The sequence below is a fragment of the Electrophorus electricus genome, unplaced genomic scaffold (assembly GCF_041902795.1).
Source record: "Electrophorus electricus isolate QZ-2024a unplaced genomic scaffold, ASM4190279v1 Scaffold60, whole genome shotgun sequence".
NCBI lineage: Eukaryota > Metazoa > Chordata > Actinopteri > Gymnotiformes > Gymnotidae > Electrophorus > Electrophorus electricus.
Window position 1 is genome coordinate 649,151 of NW_027658777.1, and position 9,047 is coordinate 658,197.

Here is a 9,047-nt window from a genome sequence, read left to right on the forward strand (position 1 = left end):
AAATGGTTAGAATAACATTCAGTGCTTTTGGAGAAAAGTTTCGAGAGTTTTGTCATGTAGTGAGAGAAATGAGTGGCTGAAATATCAGGCATTAAAAGTGCAATTTGCACTCAGGGAAAGAAAATTGCTTTCATGTGGACCGCATTGAGATATCGATCTGCCTGTGAAACAAAACACCTCTTAAGAGGCTAGATTTGTGCTCTCAAGCTGCGATGGTGGTTTTCTCATGGCTTCTAAAAGAAGAGGCTGTGGTCAGGGTGGAGTGAGTCTTTGATAACCAAGATTGTTGTTGTTTTGGCCTTCGAATAGACAATGGCATTACCCAGTGTCAGGTCTTTCTCAGTAAACTGCAGAGAATGATATAGAGGGCAAGAAATGGTCAAGCAAAGTTTTATTGGGTGTGTGTCTATAAAAAACACTACAGCTCTCTGATACATTTTTGGTTCAAGATTTAATCATCATGCAAATGATTGTGATTAATGCTTTGTCTGTTTAATTCAAATATTATACTATAAACCTAATATTTTAATAGGGTTGGCAACTTTCTAGTTCCGATTACTACATGTGTGTGAAGTACAGGTGCTGTAGCTATACGGTATACAATTGTCCACAGTAGCCTAATTATAATATATACAACCAAAAATCCATCTAAAATAAACACCAGAAACCTGGACTAAGGGTAATGTACATAAGTACATTAAATCTAGGTAGGACTGCTCAATAGCTAGGATAACAGCAGAACAATTGTCCCGCCGTATAAGCAAAATGAGAGCCTGCTAAGGCCGCCAAGAGGGTGCCAAAGACCATGTATTTATTTCTATTTGTTTTTTACCTATGTTATGTCAGTGGCAGCTCAGATTTCTGCATAGGGCCCCACACAGGCTTGGGCCAGCCCTGGTATCACAGTGTCGTGCACTGGAAAACCATCAAGCCTGTTGACTATGCTACCAGTGTTGTTCATGTAACTGTGCAAATAAACTGCAAACACAATTACTTTTAGAAGTATCATCCAGTTTCTTTTCACAATTGCCAAAATGTAATGAATCACAGCCAGTGTTCTAAAACAGACCTGGAATGTATTCCTGGTTGATGTGCCCTGTTTCTAGTTCCAAAAAAAAAAAAAAAAAAAAAAAATTGGTGGATGAATTTTCAATGAAAGTGCTTCACTCAGCAGCCATTAATGATTCTTATATCCAGTATGAATAAATTGAAATTCCTATCCTTGTATCAGGTGCAGCAATTATGTGTAACAATTGTGAAGCAAAAAAGCAATAGCAACATTTTAATATAACAATATAGGTAATATAGAACTTGATCTAATGATATTAATTAGGCTATGCAAATAACACAACTACTTCGGTAGCAGATCATTCATGCCTGTTGAATAGGCAGTTTTCTGCTTTGCAGATACTTGAAATATTTTACTAATCTTTCCCCAAATCCAGTAGGAGCTGCCTTTTACATTAACATGCCAGGATACACGCTGACTGGATGTTTAATCTTTCTAATGGGTAAGCTATATTCTTATAGTCAAGAAAGATATTTTTTAATTATTAATCAGTTAAGGAAGTCAAGCTATTGCATTTTGCTGAGATGAAGGAATATTGCATAACCCTGTACTGGCCAAATAATTAGATTTGATGTTCTATTTTGTGGATTAATCCCATAACTGAATTATTCACATGGTTTTATAGCCATGGTTAATACTTGCTGTCAAAATGCTGAGGTTCATAAGAACCTCTTTCCTTCATAAGGAAGCTTCCTGTTTTTGAAACAGGTAGTTTCAGCATACTAGCTCTTACTGCTCTCTATCTGTTTAACAAATGTTTTGTTGGATTTAACTACTTTCTACCTGGAAACTGGCAACTTCCATGGAAAACTATTTTATCATCACAAACTATATCTAAGGAACTACCACAAACATAAGTAATGTTAACATTTTGCTTTTTCATCATGACTTATGTTCTGTTTCAGAGCACTGAATGCAGCATGTTTATTCTTCGTCATTAGTGGCAGTTTTATCTGTGAGAAGTGTAGATGAATTGCTAGTCTGACAGACAGTACGCATCCAGACAGCAAGGCGAAAGGGTGACGTTACGGCAAAGTAGACGAGCTTCCACCAGCTCATGGGACCACTACACATCCCCAACATTAAGTAACAAAATCCCAGAGACCTTCTGCCTGTACTGGCCAGACTTCAGATCAGAAGGTGAGAGAATACAGTCATGTGTTGTGTGGCTCAGATTGTTCACACAGTTAGTAACAGTCCAAACACTTTAATTATACTGTACAGCATGAGACCTGGAAATGTGTGTCTGTGTTTTTGTGTGTGTGTGTGTGTCTTCTCCCCAGGCTGAGCTCCAGCTTTGTACTGTCCATCATCAGAGAGATCTATCAGACTGGCTCTGCTCACTGTGTGTCCAGCTTGTTGAATTCAGCAGAGAACTGCATCAACCTGAACAGCAGAGAGCTGGACTCTGTCCACTGTGCTGCCCTGCGCTTCACCCTCCAGCACTGCACAGCAGTCTCTCTCAGCCTGCTTTTCACCTCCATACCAAAGGCGGAGCTGGAGAGCATTGAGCCACTGCTCTAACACGTCTCCCGTCTCAGGCTTGAACTTTTCTCACAATCAGAATTTTAACACAGAACTGGTCTGTTTAGGGAGTGTTATATAAACGTTTATGTACGTTTATGTGTTTTTCATGAGTTTCCTCAAAAGTCATTTTGTGCCAGCATCATTTAGGTTTTATTGAGACTCCTGTCAGGTAATCAGCAATATCCATGGATATTTACTTCAGAATAAAATTAAATTTAGGTGAAATATTTATATTAACCTGAAATTAACTGCCCTGCCACTGTCTGTGTGTGTTTTGTTTTCTCCGTGTTGACAGGCTGCTGTTGCTGAGGCTGCTCCACTGCTACAGTGTCTCTGAACTACAGCAGGGGGCAGCAGCAACAGATCTGCTCCTCGCTCTGCAGCACAGACTGGATTTCTCCTGCTGCTCTGCTCTGGACCTCACAGCAGACACACAGAAACACACACTGACTCTGAGCACTGAGGACTGCAGAGTCGTCTCCATGGTCATCCAGAGAGTGAGCTCTCACACACACACACACACAGCTCACTCTACACGGCTGTGAGGGCAACTCTTCCCCATTTTACACACAGTCACCCTTCAGTAAGCCACTGACTCAACACCACACAAACTAGGGAAGCATTCTGGAAAAGGGAAAAGAATTTTATCATTTGAAACAAAATGTGTGTAAATAGCATTAATGTTAGTAGTTATGTGAGTGTGTTAGTGTTTTGTGACTCTACATGTTGGAGAATGTTGAGTGTGTTCAGCAGCAATAAAGCCATGCTGCTCCAGTTCCTGTCTCTTCTCTGTGTGGGGACTGATGTGGAGTGTGTGAGACGCGCTGTGGCTCTCTCCCGGGCTCTGGGTAAGATGGTGATCCTCAGTCAGACCCGGCTGGACCAGCAGGCCTGTAGGTCACTGGCACTGTTTCTGGAACATTCTGAAGGGCTGTCAGAACTGGACCTTAGCCACTGTCAGCTCACTAACCACTGCCTGCAGATGCTGTTCGCACACCAGCACAAAGCCCACATCCTGGAGTGAGTGGACAAGAGGGAGGAGGGATGTGTAGAGAGTCTTGATTGTTGAGTGCACAGTGAGCACTAACATAGATATAACACATTTTACTCTTTTTCTCACAATTTAACACAAAATCCGGCAGGGTGACTGAACATAGAAGCTGTGCGTGTTCATTGTAAAGCATTGTATGTTCCTTGAAAGGCTCTATATAAATTTAACTTTGCTCATTCAGTCATATCCTGTGTTCCTTCAAGGACTTTATTTTTCAAAAGCAAACAGCAAAAAGCTTGATTTTCTTGGTGATTTTATTTGGAAATGACGACCTCTCTCACTGGCTGCCTGGATCACTGATCACTGCCTGTACTTGGCAGGATGGATCTCTGTGGTCTACAGAATATCCAGACTGCTTGTAGAAACACATGTTCTCATTAAAAAGAGAAATAAGGCATAACAGACTCATTATGATTTACAGTTTCATGCCTGATAGATAACAAGTCATGTGTACAAGAACTGAAAGAAATGATATTTTGTTTAAAATGTCAAAATGCATAATTATCTGGCCATTAATGACTCAGGTCCACTGACACAAATATACTATTTATTGCTTTGCTTATTCATTCATTTGCTAATTCAATCATTCGTTTATTAATTCATTCGTTCATTACTTTAATTCATTGATATATAAATCTACAGGTGTTTGTACTACTACACGGTGATTTAGTAGAGGGAGGTGTGTTTGGGAATCCTGAACAATGTGGTAATTATAATCCATCTAATTTCAACCTCAGTCACAATGACATCACTGATGTGTCAGCAAAGAGGATCTATGATACTTTCTCCACCAACAACAATATTCACACTGTGAGGTAACTGTGTGTGTGTGTGTGTGTGTGTGTTTAGGCATTTAAAATAAGGCTGTATTTATTTGAGTTTAAAATTTCAAATTTAAAAGCCTATTTTGATTTTATAGGCTCTTCAACAACAGAATTACAGGCATACAAATCTTCCTCTCAGACAAGTGCTTTGAAGTCTGGTGATGTTGATGTGTTGTTGGCACTGTAATGATGAGATTTGATTTTTCTAGATTATTGGGACTATCCAAATTATATTTTTGTTTTAAGTGAAAAAATGTAATGATTAAAAAACAAATTTTAGTTATCTTATACATTTTAAGATTACATATAAAAATCAAATACTCAAAATTTATTTATAAAGTACTTTTTAAAATTGTATTTTATTTTATTTTATTTTATTTACAACAGGTGCTATTACAAAGCAGCTTTTCAAATGTCCAAGTCCAAGCCCCCAGTAAGCAAGCCAAGGGTGACAGTGGCAAGGAAAAGCTCCCTAGAGCATGAGGAAGAAACGTCGAGAGGAACCAAGACTCAAAGGGGGTCCCATCCTCCTCTGGCTGTTTAAAGAGAGACATAAATTAAAAAATGAAATAAGCATTTAATGTTTAGTCCAACTTTCTGGAGGTTCTAGACTTGTGTGCATGTGTCCGAGACCCAAGTCGCAAGAGAACGTCCATTAAGGGCAACAGAGAGTAGCTGGTTGGGGAGGAGGTGGTGTGGGCTACAACAGGGGACATCAGGGGATGATGGGAGTAGCCAAGGCATCTGAGACAGGATGAGGCTCAGTAACATCACAACATCAGGGGTAGGTGTACCTCGGCAGAGTCCACTATCAGTCCAGTGTATTAGAGCAATGATGTTTGATTCCTACTCAAAGAACATGTGATATTTCCAACATTCACTTTAGGTATCAATGAAGTTGTGACATCAAGCAAAGGAGAACAGTGAGACATGAGTAGACAAGCACAAGTTGGACCTATTAGGGACAATGAAACAAAACCTGAAGACAAGAAAACAGAAATGAAAGCCTGAGTGAGCTGAACTGAACTGAATCAAACTCCTACCGCTATATGGACTTAGCTCTGTAATATAGTTGAAACTGTAAGTTGCTATAGATAAGCGTGTCTGCCAGATGTCTGCTCACATTAAGCAGTGCAGTTGTGCAGTGTGAACATGACATCTGTCTTTTACAGCAAAATCTAATTATTTTATTATTCTTTAAATGTCTTTAAATGTCTTCATGGTCTAGCAACTCATAATGGCATTAGCACTTGAAAGCAAAAAAACAGAAAAAAAAAACAAACCAACAGCAAAACAAAAACATCTCAAAACACACTTATTGCATTGAGTTCTGTTTAGATGACTTTTGATTTTATATTAACACATCTACTGTTATCTATTTACCTTTTCCTTTTATCATTATATATGTCATTTTATTTTTTATCCTTTGTGCAATTAGTCTCTTCTCAATGCGTTTTATTTTTTGTGTGCAGAGAGAAGGGGTAAGAAGATGCATATACAGAGGTCTGGACTAGCCGTGCTGTCAAAGGTTAGGGGAAATGAAATAAATAAATGTTCCAAAATGTTTTTTAAATAGTTTAGTATCCAACATTTTAAATTCTAACATTTATGGTTACCCCCAGCAGTGATCAGTGGTAGCTCAGTGGTTAAGATACTTGACATGTAGTCAGAAGCTTACCTGTTCCAGCCCTACTGCTGCCAAGTTGCCACTGTTGGTTCTCTGAGCAAGGCCCTTAACCCTCAATTGCTCAAGTTATACTCACTCGTAAGTCACTTTGGATATAAGTATCAGGTAAATGTATGATTGTGTTTTTTATAATCTTGTACACATAAATGTCATATTCAACCAGAATATGTAAAACACACTGTCAAATCGTGTTTATAAAAATACGTTTTAGTTGTAATTAATTTCTGTAACTTCATGTCACTTATGCTGATATGGTTGTTGGCTCAGACAACAATGGCCACAAGAGGGAGACAAAGAGCTTCCCTAGTAATCAATGAAAACAGGCATACCCTGTAACTGTATGCTATACTATTCTTTTATTTTATATTTTTCCTTGATGTCCACTTACAATGTTTGCATGGCTTTATGTTCCAAAAATAATCATAATCTATTTTACACAAATATTTTCCAACCTGTTTATCTTGTAGAATTAAATAGGACATGTATTACATTACGAATAAAGAATTCTGCGCTGCATACACTTAGACATCGGTAATATAACTTGCAGTTATATAACTTCTAGTGAAAATCCTTGAAGCAGTCAACACCATCATCTGAGTAAGCTCCATTTAACCCTCTGAAGTTAAACAAAGAATTGCAGCTAAATGTGTGAACATTATCACGTGTCAGTTCATAACAAGTTAAGCTTCATAATAAGTCACGAAGTCAAGAAAATTCATACCTAAGCATTACCTTGTTTGATGTGTTTATTGATGTATTTGGGTATAACCAGGTCATTTGCCTGTTTTTATGTATTGATCTTTATTGCTCCAAAAAACTACTCACGTCTTCCAATGTTCTTGATCCCCACTTGTAAGAAATAGTAAATGGACTAATCCTAGTTGTGGATAAGTATAAGACTAAACAGCTGTGAACTAATTCCACACGAGGGGAGTCATCACTGGAAAGGTGTCCTGGTGCGAGGCGTGCAGTGGTCCCTGTCCTGCGAACACAGAGAGACACAGAGGCGAGATACCAGTTAAAAAGGTTTGAGAAAGTACATCCTCCACTGACAAGATTCTGTTGTTTAAATGTAAATGGAACAGGTCTGCTCCTTCTCTCAGCCAATATAGAAACAGCTAACCGCACTACAACAAGTACACAAGGTGTAATGAACTTGCTATGAGAATGATCTCAGTAAGTAACTCAAAAAGGAAAGGAGCTTCTCCTTCCTGTTTTCTTTGTTCTCTTCTTGTTAGTGTTTGTATTTGTTCTTTCAAAACACTCCTGCACTCATTCCTCACACTAAAACATGAACCTGGTGTTGTTTACACAGTGACTGGGTGTGAGGCATCTGATCCATGATTTCCCCCTGGGGTCACAGGTCTCGTTTGTCGCCTTTTTTTTCTCCTTAAGACAAAAACAAATTAAAATAAGAGCAGAAAAACTGAGCAGAAATAAACAACTATTAAAATTCTAGATGCACTGTGGAATGTTCAGAGAAAAACAAGACACTCCAGTCTCTATTGTATTTAATATGTGGTATTTAACTGTCAATATGGGGACATTACGACAAGGGAGTGTGCTCAGCTGACCTGTCTATGATTTTATTTTATTTTATTTTTTTAATCCTAGTCTTTGATTAAGTTAAGGAATTTTTCTTTCAAAGAAGAGAAAAGGGATGGAACATGTGAAACACAAACATAAAAATAGGTATGCATTTATCTAATATACTGATGACTACGATTAGGTGAGACAAGTTTTAGGATATAATAATAAGTGTATTATTTCCATCACACTTTTCACCTGAGTCTCCTGTGTTTCTGGATAAAAGAAAGTAATATAACACAAGCAGTTATACAATTTCCGAAAGGCATATTATTTAGAAATAAAGAAGAACTTGGTTATTATTTGGTTATTAGGACACATGAGGAAAGCATTTTAGTTGCATTCATTTTGCCAAAGACATCCATGACTGAAACAAGCTTCCTGTCACCACTGACCACCCTCCTAGCGTTCATGTCTCCACGGTTTCCCTGTCTAGTGTCTTTATTTTGATTTACTCCCTTGTTGTGGTTCCATTCCTTCGTTTCGTTTTCTGCACCCCTCATAATTTGCACTTGTGTCTGGTTTAATGCTCATTTGACCATGTTTTTAAGCCCTGTTTTAGTTTAGTCTTGTTGCTATTTATTGTAAGTCCAGCTGCTGTTTGTTAATCGAGGCTTCCGTGCATGTGAATATAAGCCTGAATGTTTATCCTCGCCCCAATGTTACAGCCTGCATCCCTGGTTTGTCTTCGTGCGCTTTTCTTTACTTTAGTTTATCATGAATTCTCGGACACTCCATGTTAATAATTTGACCCTGGACTTTGGATTTGCCCCTAATAAATCTCACTCTTTTCCACACACTGCTCATCGTTACACTTCCCCAACCTACTATATTTACATTAAAACTCCGTCAACAGCAATCTTTAACGTTGAGGGTTTTTTTAATCTGTGTAAAATTACATAATTTCTGCTGTTTCAGAAGTGAAGGATTTGCGTGCTCTAAATTTTCACCATGCCAATGCACAGAGGTTTTGGTATGGAGATTTTATCCCGATCTATAGGAGCAAGTGTGATGGACTATAAAGTTGACGAGAAAAAAACCATCCGTTTCGCCGCCGTTTATGTCCATAGATGCTGCTATTACCAAAACTAGTACTGCGCTGATTCTTAGAGGACGGTTGATTTGACCGGATGTCGCAGCAGTACGGCCGACTACTCCTGATCATAACGTATTCATGACAACTCAGCCCTTTTTACGACTGAGGTGCTCACACGACAACGCGTGATCTTGCACCTTTTATGTGTTTTAAGAAAAACGCTCAGTGTTTTAAAGTGCAGCAGCGAATTTTGATCTAACGCGTTA